Genomic DNA, 13,572 nt, shown 5'->3' with positions numbered 1-13,572 from the left:
CTCTGTGCCTCTGCCTGTCTGTGCAGACTCCTCAGGTTCCTTCTCCATCTCTTCCCCCCGTGCATGTGTCTTTGTCTCTGCATCATCCTGCCTGTCTCTCTCTTTGTCTTTTCCTTCCTCCTTGTCTCTCTCTCTCTTCCTGAGTCTCTTTCTTGCTGTTTTCCTTCCTCCAGCATGCTCGCCCTCTCTCCTTTGGCTCTCATCCCCTCCCTCTGGATCGTTTTCTCTTTCAGCCTCTTTTTTTGCCGTTTCTCTTGCCTCAGTGTCCTTCGTCTTTCTGTCTCTTCCTGGATCTGAGTTTCTGCCTTGATTTCTCCCACCCCCTCTCTTTCTTCTGACTTTCTTTCTCTAAATATGTATCTTTCTTTCAGGGCTGGGCCTTTCAGGTCTCCTTACTCTATTTCCTACCAGGTTAGGGAGCTGGTGCAGGGTGAGGGGCTCCAGAGTCACCCCAAAGGATCCCTGTTTTTAGTAGGGGCCAGATGTCCTGGAAGCCCCAATGGGCTTGTGTGGTTGGACCTGAAATGGGGGGTGCAAAGTTAAAGAGTCTGCAGAGAGTGGGGCACCAGGAAACAAGAGTGTGTGTCTGCCTTTCCAAGGTTTTAGAGGATGGGCTCCATCCATCTAGTCTACCTTCCACCAGCCCAGGGTAAGAGCAGAAGATAGTCCAGGAGCTAAACTGGTCCAGGAAACTCTTTAGAGAGCAGGCCTCACTGATTGTTGCAATTTGTCCCTTCCCTTGCTAAAACAATGGCAATGTTAGACTATGCCTCAGTTTCCCCAAATGGCATAGGGATACTATCCTTTCTCCATGTTTGACTTCTTTAAAGTGCTTTGAGTTCCTGGAGCAAAGTCAAAGTTACGAGGAACAAGGAAAGACTAGAGTGATTCCTGACCCTTTCTCACCAGTACTGGGGGACACCAGACAGAATGTGTTTGTCCAGGACAAACACAGAATCAGGGTCCTGTCTCCTTAAGGGTTGGGTGGAGGACAGTGCCCCGCCTCCCCTCAAGACTGGCAGCCCCTGCTGCCCAGCCCTCCCTCCCAGTCTGGGCAGTGGCCTCTGTCCTTCCTCCCTCGCCCCTGTTCATGGAATGAGCTTGGAGTCATGGGCAAACAGGCCTGGGGTGGGGGAGCCAGGCCTCTGGGCCCAGGCCTTGCCTCTGGGTGTGGTGAGGCCTGGTCAGGCAGACCGTTCTAGGATCCTGGGGTCTGGGCACTACTCACCAAGGGGCCAGGAGGGAGAGTAGGGGTGCTTGGGGGAGGCAGGTTGCACGCAAGGCATGCTGGGCCCCCTCGGCGGGTGGGTGGGGGGAACAAAGCTGGCATCGAGGCCTCAGCTAAAATTAGCCGCTTCCCTGCGCGGGAGCGAGCATGCCTGCCAGCCGCCCAGATCGCCGCTGCCTCGGCAGGCCATCTGTCGCCATGCTTTGCTCAGTCCCCCAGGGCCCCCCAGCTCCAGCCACCCCCAGGGGCTAGAGGGACTCGGCTCTGAGGCTGCCCCCAGCCAGGACTCTAAGCTCTTCTGCTAGGCTCTGGTCAGGCGTTACAGACTGGTCATGCTGTGTGACCTCAGGCTAGGCCTTTCCCTCTCTGGACTCCTGTAAAATGAGGGGCCCTAGACACTGATGTCTCAGATCCTCCAGTCCTTCCGGGCACCAGGTGCTGCTGCTGGTCATGGGAGGGGGCAGGGGAAGTGGACTGCCTCTCTCCCTTAGAACCACTCATCTTGTCCAAGCTTTGGGCCAAGTAGGGTTTAGGGTAAAGGTGGGTTATGGTGGACTTCTGTTCCATTCATTGGTCTTCATTGGGTGGCAGGGAGGCACTGCATCCAACAACACCCCAACATCTCCCCTCTCCCCCTCCACACTGGACCTCCAAGCAGTCTTAAAGACACAGCTCCAGGTGGGGAGCCAGGAGATGGAGGCTGAGCTCAGCTGATCCTAATTTGCTCTGTGGCTTGGGCAAGTCTCTTAGTCTATTTCTCCCTCTCTTCATTCAGAAGCTTCCCGTTTCTTGAGGAGCTGCCCACTTTATGCTACCTTGTTTCAGGAGGCTGGCACTGTTGTCTCTATTTCACAGATGATGAAGCTGAGGTTCCTTTTGAGGAAGCAGGGGAGTGTGGGCTGGAGCCTGCCGTGTCCCCTTCCTGTGGCCTGGAGGGCACTGCTTGCTGGTCTCCAGCTTTAGCTGCTTCTCTCTGACCCTGGCACTTCTCTCACCATGGCCCCTATCCTCCTCCCCAAAGCCAAAGAGGCTGAGCTGCTGCTCCAAGGTCACCCAGTTTGGCCCGAGAGGAGCTCAGACTGGAACCCAGGCCTCTTGGCTCTTAGCCTCCTTCACCACTATGGCCAGCAGGCTGGGCCTGTTCCCTGGGTGAGTCATGTTCCTGGACTTTGGCCTCCTTGTCCCCAGCTCTGTGGCCTGAAGTTTGGAGAGGGGGCCTTTGTAAGGAAGAAGGGGTCGCTGGCAGCTTTGGGGGTCTCAGACCATCCCATCCCCTCCCCAGTGAGCACATGGTGATAGCAACCCCTAACCCCCTAACTCCCCACTGATCTCTAAGCAGTCTCAGAGGAACAGCTCCTCAGGTTTCAGGACAGCCCTCCCTCCACCACTCACTCTGCCCCCTCCCTAGATATACAACTACAGTCAATGAGAAATGGAGTGGAGCAGGGGCCAGGGGAGGTGACATTTCCAGGTAGTCTGTGTGCCCAGGCAGCTTCCTCCCTAGCCCTCCTCTCCCCCAGCACCCGCCACTGGGCAGGAAGCCACAGCACCTCCCCTCCTGGTGTCCAGGGACCAAGGTCACACCAGAGCCCTGTGTGCCTTCACCTCCTCTGGGGCCAGTGGTGTTTGTCACTGGGGCAGTGTGTGGCTCTGTGCAGCTCTGGCAGTGCTGGGGTGACATTCATGCCCTGTGAGCTGTGACGCCTCTGCAGGCAGAGGGACAGCACCACCATGCTGGTGACAATGATGGGGGAGGGGTGAGGTGGGCTGTCACCTGTCCGAGGCAATCAGAGAGGTGACAGGTCCTGTATCCATCTCATAGTCTGCAGGGAGGATTCCCAGACAGGGGTGAGGCTGTGTCCCTACCTCAGGCTGTGTGGTGGGCATAGAGGTCCATACCTTTCTCACACCTGGAAGACGGGACGTGTGTGTGTGTGTGTGTGTGTGTGTGTGTGTGTGTCTTGGTCAGCTGCGTGACAGGTTCTCTGTGCATTCATATCCTATTAGTGGGTGTGAGGGGCCTGGTTTCATATCAGTTCTGCCACTGTGAGGGGTGACAGATGCCTGCCCCATGCTGTTGGGGTATGTCAGGTGCGCCCATCTTGTGCTTTGGGGAGAGAGACAGGTTATGTGCTTAGTTCATTCTGTTAGGAGGGTTGTCACCAACTTGTGTGCCTGTCTCTGGCTGTTGTGTGTGTGAGATGTCACCATGTGCCCATCGCAGGCTGTTGTGGGGAGTGGCATGTGTGATTATCTCATGCTGTTGGGAAGTTGTCAGTAACTTGGGAGCTCGTGTCTCACTCTAAAAAGACGACATGTTGCCCAGTGATATGGAGCTGGCAGCTGGTGGGGCCTTCCCGTGCAGACCACAGAGCCCCAAAGGGCTGGCCAGAGGAAACGCTTGGGGTCCTGAACAGAGGGACAAGTGCAGGTTTGGGGGTATTCAGTCCCGCATGATCTACCCTCTCACCCACATGCTATCCTGTAGGACTGTTCCCCAGGAGGAGGGACCCAGCACTTTTCAGATGGTGTGGAGAAGGGCCTTTGGGGCCAGGGCAGGTGTGTGTCTGTGAGGTGGGGAAGCAGGCAGGGTTTGGGGGGCTGTGTCCCTGAGGGACTGGGGACCCTATTTCCTGCCTCTCCTGCCCCTGAAACCGTTAAACTAATTAAGGCTGTGGAGCCATAGGATTAATCGGGGCAGCTCAGCATGGGCCGGGAGCTCAGGTAGTCGATCAGTGCACCGAGGAGGATATTGGATTTCTGAACCGCAAGTCAGCACTATTCAGGCCTGTTATCTCTCCCAGGCTCGAGGGTCAGGAGGCAGGAGGCTCCGCGCGCTGGCCGCCCCCGCCCGGCCAGCTCGGGCGCGTCCACTCCCCCTGCCCACACACCCCAGCTCTGGCCTGTCTGCTGCCCACACAGGCCTCCCCTCGGCCCTTCACCCTGACCCTTCACCGTCGCTTTCTCAAGCTCCTGCAGAAATCCCTGGTCCTTGCTCTCCCTGCCTTTCCCATCTCTGCCTGGCTCGCTTCCCCGTGCCCCTCTCCCCTCTGGCGCTCTTCATTGGTCCTTACTGGCCTCAGACTCACTCTGGGCCTGAGCGACCCCTCCCGTCAGCCTCTGACAAGGCCTCCCCCGGCTCTGTCTGCCTTCCTCTGCACCTCCACAGTGAGTCCTCGAGCCCCTCATCACCAGTCTGTCCCCGCTGTTGTGTTTGTGCCTGTGCAGGTCTCCCAGTTTCTGTCTTTCTCTTTCTGTTTCCCCATGTGTCTCTGTGTCTCCCTGTGTATCTTTCTCCCTCTTCCTCTCTGTCTTTCCCTCTCTCCCTCTGGCACGCTCGCTCTCTCTGTCTTTTCCTCTCTCTCTTGTGTGGTCTCGGCTGGTGTCTGCAACCAGAACAAATCTCCCCCAGCCAACACCCCCTGAACAAGGAGGCCAGAGCAGCTAATGGGAAACATGTGATTCTGCCTTGCGCCTGGAGCACCATGAAGGGAGCCTTAGTCCCAGCCCAGCGCCTGTACCCCCTTGCTGCATTCCCCCCACCGCACTGTCCTCTGCCTCCCAGTGGCTCCCCGAGCCTGTGTGGGCACTGTTGGAAGTTCATCTGCAACGGTGGGGGCCTGATGTTTACCTGCTGGGGAGTATCAGGTTGTGGAGGGGTTGAGGGTAGCTTTGCTCCTCAAGTCCCCCCAACTCCCAGGGCCAAGCAGACTCCCCCCACCTACCACCACCATATGTAGGAGAACAGGGCCAAGATGAGCCGGGCTCTGGGGGCCTTGTTGGGGGGGGCAGCCAGTCTACCCCCACTGGAGGGCTCTGGGGCCACCCAGATTTCCATCTTTTCCTTCCTCCTGGGCCTCTGGGGAGCTGCAAAGGTGGGGGATCCCTGAGGGCTTGGGAGCTGCTGGGCTGTGTTTCTGTGCCCACCCAACCACAGGGAAAGGGGGGACAGATCAGAGGAGGGAGGCTCTGGCAGGTTGGAATTCTCCTTCTCTGCCTGTGGATAAATTGTCCCTAATCCAGGCTTGGGGAGTTGTCTGGCTCCTACAGAGAAAGAGAGAGAGAGAGAGAAAAGAGAGAGAGAGAGGAAGGGAGGGAGAGGGAGGGAGGAGGAAAGCAGGCACACACAAACACAGTGACACAGACACACACACTGTCTCACAAAGGGTGTCTCACATGCATGCACTCACAGCACTCACACAAAGGTACCACACAAACACTGGGGCACCATTGTGCTGACACACTATGGCACACAGACCTGCTCACACATGTTGACGCTGACACATGACCATACTGGCACGGACATACAATGACATAGCACACGGACCCACTGACATACACAGAGACACGCAGTGGTACACAGACACACAAAGATAAGGTCACACAAATCCACACTTGCATGGACACGCATATACTGACCTGTGGTGAAAGAGACCCACAGGGACACCGTGGCCAATCACACCACCACACCATGACCCTGAAAACCCAGAGAAAGGCAGAGGTGGGAGGGAGGCAACACTGATCCACAGTGACACCAGCGCCTGCAGTCACAGGCCTCAAGATTGGAAACCTGCAGGGACAGCAGAGGATCAGCCGCACACCCCCACCCCCTGCCAAACACACATCCAGAAAGCTCTGAGACAGGCAGGAGCCGCTTTGGCTCCTGACACAGTGAGATGCAGAGAGCCAGGCAGAGTGTGTGCATACTCAGGCACGCTTATACCCCAGCCACAGCTGGGCTCACCTGGCTACACACAGGCACACATGCATCCTTGCATCCTCACATGCTTCCTTGGGTCCTCACACACTTACAAACAGGCTTAGCTACACACACGCACACACACACACACACAAAGCTGAATAGAAAGAAACTTGAAAAGTGCACATACCTACATGTATAACTGAAGACACCAAATCCAGGCACACATTCATCCTGGCATCACACATACACACACAGCTGACCACACCAGCCACAACTGAGCAAACACGTGATCCCACACATGGACATGCTTAAGCCCACACATACCCACACAGACATACAGAAATACAGAGCAGCACACAGGCTGAATAGACCCAGGAACCCACATACAGGTGTATTTACCCAGACAGCTGAGGCTTGACAGACATGCATTTGCACAGGCAGAATCTCGATCACACACATACAAATTCCCAGGCAACCAGAATCCATAAGCAGTCCGTGAGGCCTGGTTCCCAGACCCCCTCTGGGCTCCAGTTCAGACCTTGAGGAAACAGACAAATGGGCAGGAAGCAGGGGGGTGGTGAGGAGGGCCATGGTTATTAAAGAAAACAAGAGACATAACCAGTTACCGATGGAGATGGGTAAACACCAGCTGCATATACACCCTTGTGGAAATTCACATCCACTATCACTCTGAACAGCAACTCTCTCACCTGCGTTGTTAATAAGTCTTAGTATTTATAGTTTCCCCAGATGTTCCTCCCCATTCGTAAGATTGCACTTTTCCCATTTTATAGATGAGAAAACTGAGAGCCAGAAAGGTTGACTGACTTGCTCAAAGTCACACAGTTAATGAAGGTTGAGCCAAGGACTGTCTGACTCTCAAAGGCCAGGTTCCTTCCACTGTGGTGTATGTGCATGTGTACACATGTGTGTACATAGATGCGCAAAAACATTGCTTCTCAGTAGGAGCCTGGGGTTCTAAGAAACAGATTTGGCCAGGTGCAGTGGGTCATGCCTGTAATCCTAGCACTTTGGGAGACAGAGGCTGGAGGATTGCTTGAGCCGAGGAGTTTGAGACCAGCCTGGGCAAGGTAGTGAGACCCTATCTCTACAAAAAAATTTAAACGAATTAGCCAGGCATGGTGGTGCACACCTGTAGCCCCAGCTACTCGGGAGGCGGGAGGATCACTTGAGCCCAGGAATTCAAGGTGGCAGTGATCATAGGATCATGCCACTGCACTGCAACCTGGGCCACAAAACAAGATGAGACCCTGTCTCTCTTTAAAAAAAAAAAAAGGGCTCACAGTTCCCCAGTGGGATGATGGGATGAGGTTGAAGCTGGTTGGGACTCCATCTAGGAGAGCCTCCTGGCTTGGTGTCCCTCTGCACCCTGCTGTGTGGCTGGCTTACCCTGTGTCCATGCTTATCTCTGGGGTGCTGTGTTTGCTTCCACAGATGGGAGCTTGCCTGATTGTCTACCCATTGGCCTGGACCCCAGAGTCCACCCAGCTGAGCGTGTGCAGAGGGCCCCGAGTGCGGGGCGCTGCTCAGGCCATTGCAGAGACCACCCTGGATATGCTGATGAAGACAGGCCTTTCCTGCTGAGCCGGCCCTGTCTGCACAGCCTGCTCAGGTAACAGTGTGCAGGGAAGTCAGGCTTGGGCCTGGGCCACCCCCAGGAAGTGGGGATCAGGGGGACTTGCCTCCCAGTCCCAACAGGGATCCCCTCCCAGCTTAGGCCAAAAAGAGGTTCTTAACAGAATCAAAACATATTAACCCAACATTTACTCAAACTCCCCATTATCCAGAAAGGGGAACTGAGGTTCATGGATATACAGTGAGTCCTACCTCCTAGCCTGAGGACTCTTCCCTGCGCCTTGATGACCTGAGAGAACTGGGAGGAGAAAGGGGTTGTGACAATGACCAGGACTCAGGGCAGAGTTGGAAACCAGAGTGCCTGATGTGTGCAGCTGCTGACCCCCCAGGACACCTCTCTACCGGAGTCTGTGGAAGCAGAGAACTGGGAGGCCAAGGTGAGGTGCTGGGAGGGCCTGGGTAGCCCAGGTATGCTAGAGTGTCCTTACTGGACAGGGAGGGGGCGGGGGCGGGGGCAGTGGCAGGACCCGCCTCCCTACTCCTGGCCCAGGTTCGCCCACCCTGGCTCAGGAGCTGCAGAGCTAGGTGAAGCTGCCCTGCCCTGCAGAGGCAACTCCCTGAACTGACACATGAAGCCTCTGGCTCCAGGAAGCTCCTAGAGCTGAGCCTGCCTGGGGACCCCACCCAGCTTCCAAAGGAGCATTCCTGGGGCCTGAGGTCTGGGGGTGGAGCCTCCTGCGATTGTAAGGGTGGGGAGATACAGCTGTGGGAGGATGCACGGCTGTGTGTATCCAACTATAAATGGACAGGGCACTCAAGCTTGTGTGCAAGCTGGTGTGTGTGGAGGGCTCTGTCCTGGGCACAGGGGTAATATACAAGAGTTGTGTAAGGATTGGGCTGGGGGGGTGTTGAAGGGCTGTGTATGTGGTACGTGAGAGCATAGATATGCAGGATTCCGGGTATGTACTGGGCAGGTGTGGGGATACCGTGTGTGCCAAACTGGATGGTGTGTGTGCAAGGGTGCTAGTGTACACTGGAGAAATGTGTATATAGACAAGATCTGAATACACTGCGATGGTATACAGTGTGTGCACATGGGGATCTGTGTGTACACTGGCGAAGTGTATACTCAGTGTTCTGGACATACAGTGGGAGTGATGTGTGCACATGTGGCTCCATTTGTGCTTTGGAGGTGGGTTGGGCAAGCCTTGAGCTGAGCTGGGCTCAGCAGTGCCCAGCCTTGTGGCCAAATCGCTGAAGTCACTTCCTTTCCAGCAGCAACTTTCCAGGAGGAGGAGTTCTTCAGACCTGGGCGGGGAGGGAGGTGGGGGGCGGAACAAGGAGCTCTCCGGGGAAGGAGGTGGGGCGGGGGTGAGAGGCTGCTGGGAGGGCCTAGTGGGGCTGGAGGAGGGGAGTCCTTTGGGAGACAGAAGGAAAGACAAGGACAGAAGTCTGGAAGGGCCAAGGGCAGGAGGGGAGGGGGGCGGAGCAGGGCGGGAAGCATAGTCCCTGGGTGACCTCGGAGGGAGGAAGGGAGGGCCCCGGCAGGGTGACCCTCGGGTCCAGCCAGAGCTGGCGGTGGCGCCTGCACACCTGGCACCCAGGGCAGGGGGCTGGCAGGGGGCAGTTCTGGGGCAGACCTGCTTGCCAGGTGCCCTGCTCCGGGCAGGAAGGGGGTGGGCGAGGGTTGCACAAAGGAGCTCTGTGTGGCTGGGGGTAGGGTGGGGTGGGGTGTGCAGTGCTGTACTGTGCTGTGGCGGAGTGGGGGGGGGCGCCTGATGGCCCCAGGGGGCGGGGCAGGGCCAGCTCCCCTTGGGGGCATCAGTGGCTCCAAGGGGACACCTAGTGGCGAGGGAGAGTACTGTGTCTAGTTGAATGGCTGTTGGTGGGAGGTGGTAGCTAGAAGCTGAGAGAATAGATTAGAAGTCGAAAATTAGAACTGATTGTTGGGACTAGGACAGTTGGAGGAGGCTGCATGGGAGGGGCTGAATCTCTGGACAGCGAAGCAGTTTGATTTAGAGAAGCTCAACAAACCTAAATTCAGACACCAGCTGAATTGAATGAGATGGCTGTTTGTCCTTAAGGGCATAACTTCACCTCTCTGTGCCTCTGTTTAAATGATGCCAAATGAGTGATGGCTGCCATTATTATTGCCATTATTGTTTTTGTTATGATATTGTGCGTGTGGTTGGAAGATCTTCAGGTGTTATTGTGTGGGCAGATAGGTAGCTGAAGGAAAGGAGGTTGAGAGAGGTGATGACTAGTCCCTGAAGGGCAGATCCTGAGAGATAAGGCCCCTGGAGGAGAAGGGAGGTGATGGGAAGGTCTCAGAGCACCAGTAATGGCCCCTCTGAAGCAGTGTTTTCCATTTGAGGACATCCTTGGGCCTTCGAACCAGGCTGGGAGGAAAATGGTGGGGGAGGAGGAGTGTGCAAGCTGGAGAGAGGGTCATGAGGCCGGAAGTGAGAGCTGGGGCTGGCAGCCTGGCTCCCCTGGGGAGGTGGTGTGTGGGGGAGGGGAAGGAGGGTTGGGGAAGGGGTGGGGTGGTCACAGCCACAGCGGGGAGGGTGGGGCTGGGGACTCAAGGATGTGGGCTGGCGCTTCCCGGCACTGTGCACAGTAGGTTGGGGCCCCCAGCCTTCTCCCAACCAGCTGGTGTCCCCATGGGCAAACTCAGACACATTGACCCAGCAGCAGACAGAAGGACCCCTTTGACTTTATCCACAGACCAAGACTAGGTGGTACCCTTGGGAGAGGGCCAAGAGAATGGCCACGGGGGTGTGGTGAGGAGGGGAGCCAGCTGCTTTTCTCAGATCCTGGAGGCTTCGAAAGAGAGCAGTGACCAGCCTCAGGAGGCCTGGTTGGAGGACACGCCCAGAGGTCTTCACGGGTGGGTGGAACAGAAGCCACCACCGGAGAGGAGGTTTTTCTCTTCTGCCAAGGTCACACCCTCAGGCCCCAGCTGGGAGGTCTCCAGAGTGGGGAAGGCTTGGCTAGCCTGACCCTCAGTAAGAGAGGGAGGGGGCTTCTGGTAGGCACCTCCAAATGGGCTTCAGGAGCCACAGCGCAACCATACTGTTGGAAACTGGACTTGGAGGTTCCAAAGTCTGAGCCCCTTTTCTCATTGGTGAAGGTGTTACCCACTGTCCTCCCTGCGACAGCAACAGTGCTCCAAATTCTTGGACTAGAGAGAGCCTGACCTGGTCCACAGCCAGGCCTGGGAGAGAGCAAAGCCCTGAGTGAGCCAGTAGGTGGGACAATGAGGAGCAGCTGAGGCCTGGAACCTGCAGAAGAGGGAAGGAACAGTGAATGCAGGGATGTTCCACCTGGGTAGGCAACACAAGGGTCCCTTCCCATGCCATTCTGTGGCCTCAGACAAAGTCACTTTCCCTCTTCAGGTCTCAGTTTCCTCATCTATAAAATGGGAGAGGCATGAGATGGCACTAGAAAGTGTACCCACTGGGGTAGCTGGTTAAGAATACAGATTCCCATATGTCCCTTCACATCTATGAGTCACACTCCCCTGGACTAGGGCCTGGGTATTGGGAATGTTACACAGTTCCCCCAGGCCCAGTCTTTGGAAGCCAATGGGTTAGATAATTTTAAGATTCCTCCCAGCCTTAAATTAGACCATGGTGCTAGAAGGAGCATTTTCAGAAGTGGCTGAAGGATTGTTGCAGGAGCTGGGAGTGGAAGGAGGCTTTGGACTTAAGGCAGAATTAGGAATCCTGCCACTTAGCAGCTATGTGATTTCAGGCAAGTTACACATCCACTCTGAGCCAGTTTCCCCTATAACATGAGGATAATAAATCATGCCCCTCAGGCTGCTGTGAGGATTCAGCGGGTCATAGATGTGTAGGTGCTTTGTAGACTGCAAATAGCCATTCCCCAAAGGGGAGCAGAGAAGTGTCTCTTTCTGCTCTCTCCTGTCCCTGAGTCAGCTCTACAGTCTTCCTGTGGGGTGACAGCACTGGCTGCTGGGGAGAGTCTACATGGGTCTGTGGCATGTAGGCCCCAGGGATCAGTACTAGGTCAGAGCCAAACATTAGGCAGTGATCAAGGTCAGTCTTCAAGACCTTCACAGTATTGGGGTCCATTCAGCTACCTGCTCTCTGAGATCCCAGCTCATGGGATCAGCCACGGCCCTGAGTCCTCAGACTCCTTTGGGAGTCAGACATACCTGAATCTAAATCCTAGCTCTGCCCTGACCAGCTTAGGGAGTCAACTGGTAAATATTTATGTAGCATTCATAGCCCAGGCCCTGGGGTCAGGCGATACAGCAGTAAATAAGACAGACATGATCCCTGCCTCTGAAAAGCCCACACTCTTGAGGTGGGGGGACACACTCAGCAGCCAGTCACACAAGTAATTGATTATAATGGTGATAAGTACTATGAAGGTGAAATAGATAGGGCTCTGAGAGGATGTAGCAGGGGCCAAGATAAGGCCAGAGGTAGGATGGGGCAGCAGAGTTTTTCTGATGAAGGTGAAAGAAGGGTCAGAGAATGTCCCTTTTCACATTCTTGGGTCCTTCCCTCAGCATCCTTCTTGGGTCTGGAAAAGAAGAAAAAAGCCTCAAGGGAAAAGGTGGGATTGATTGCTCTGTATACTTCATTTGTTTGTTCATTCATTCAACAAACTTTTTAAATTTAATTTTTTGGAGAAAGGATCTCACTCTGCTGCCCAGGCTGGAGAGCAGTGGCGTGATCATAGCTCAGAGCAGCCAGCCTCAACTTCCTGGACTCAAGTGATCCTCCCACTTCTCAGCCTCTTGAGCAGCTGGGACTATAGGTGTGCACTACCATGCCCAGCTAATTTTTAAATGTTTGTAGGGACGCCGTCATGCCGTGTTGCCCAGGCTGGTCTCGAACTCCTGGACTCAAGCGATCCTCCTGCCTCAGCCTCCCATAGTGCTGGGATTACAGATGTGAGCTCCTGTCCCTGGCCACACAGCCATTTTTTAAACACTGCTGTAGGCCATGTGCTGTTCTGAGTGTTGGGGGACACATATAGCAGTGAACAGGGCAGAAATCCTTGCTTTTATCGTGTTTACCACCTTCCAGGGGATAGTTTCTGTAAGACTGGGGAGGATAATCATATTGCTCTCAGGTTTGTATGGGGAATTTGATGAGATAATCTATATAAAGTGCTTGGCCCAGTGTTTGGCAACAGAAAATGTCGCCAAACTATGGGCTTTGATTGTTGTTGACTCCCAGTGTGACTGCTCTGACCTCAGCCATCTTCACTTTTCTTGGCAGCTTTCATCGCACTAGTAATTAAGTCATTTGTAGTGATCTGATCGGTATCTGTCTGTCCAGTCCTTGTGCAAAGTAGGTACTTCATAACTAATGAGTGTATGAATGAATGATGTTACTTTATCTCTGAGCCTCCATTTCTTCATCTGCAAAATGGGGTTATTAATAGCCCCTACCTCACAGGATTGGTATGAAGAATTAAATGAAACGATGCCTGGACAGCTTCCAACCCAGTACCTGGCGCGCAGTAGGTGCTCACTAAACCTGAGCTGCGATGGTCCTTTCCAGGCGCTGTCCACGCCCCGAGGCCTGGGCTCAGGCCGAAGTTGCTCCACAGCACCCCTAGCTGACAGCCAGCGACTGGCAGAGCCCCCAGGCACGGGGGCCCTCTCTCTTCCAGGTCAGCCGGGTGTCTGCGCTGAAGGGAGCACCGAGGTGGTGGTGGGGTTCCTGGAGGAGGCTGGGCTGGTGGGCAGGGGTTGAGCTGTGGCCACCAGACCAGGGACTTCAGATCTATTGCCTGTCTTGTTGCCCACAGAGATCTCCAGTGTGACAGCCCAGGCGGCAGAGCCGAGGGTGAGTGGCTGGGGTTCTCCTGGAGCCCTGGGGATGCGGGCAGGAAGGAGGGAGGCTGTGTCCTTGTTAGAACTTCCTGGCCTTCTCCTTAAGTTTGATCACTGCTGATGGGCTTCCCTCTGAAAGGCAGGGGTCCCATTCTTCCTGAGTGCATAGCCAGATTCCCAAAGGGATGAGTTGTCAATAAGTGAAACTGGGCCGGGCGCAGTGGCTCA

At 55.3% G+C, this 13,572-nt stretch overlaps 1 protein-coding gene across 47 annotated transcripts in view; it reads left to right on the top strand.

Moving 5' to 3' along the window:
- Nucleotides 1-13,572, top strand: part of AHDC1 (AT-hook DNA binding motif containing 1) — a 69,815-nt gene that overhangs the window by 37,586 nt on the left and 18,657 nt on the right. For 13 of the 47 annotated variants that reach the window (XM_035308345.3, XM_035308344.3, XM_078330862.1 and 10 more), the window contains 4 exons: nt 7,386-7,563; nt 7,739-7,963; nt 13,070-13,181; nt 13,320-13,357. The gene's annotated coding sequence lies outside the window, so the exon portion shown is untranslated. Of the gene's footprint in view, nt 1-7,385; nt 7,564-7,738; nt 7,964-12,950; nt 13,182-13,319; nt 13,358-13,572 lie in introns of those variants that run through there. The other 34 variants (XM_078330874.1, XM_035308349.3, XM_078330869.1 and 31 more) reach the window with 8 other exon arrangements.

The sequence above is a fragment of the Callithrix jacchus genome, chromosome 7, assembly GCF_049354715.1.
Source record: "Callithrix jacchus isolate 240 chromosome 7, calJac240_pri, whole genome shotgun sequence".
NCBI lineage: Eukaryota > Metazoa > Chordata > Mammalia > Primates > Cebidae > Callithrix > Callithrix jacchus.
The sequence above is the reverse complement of the archived record's forward strand: the minus strand, read 5'-3'. Positions and strand labels throughout refer to the sequence as shown.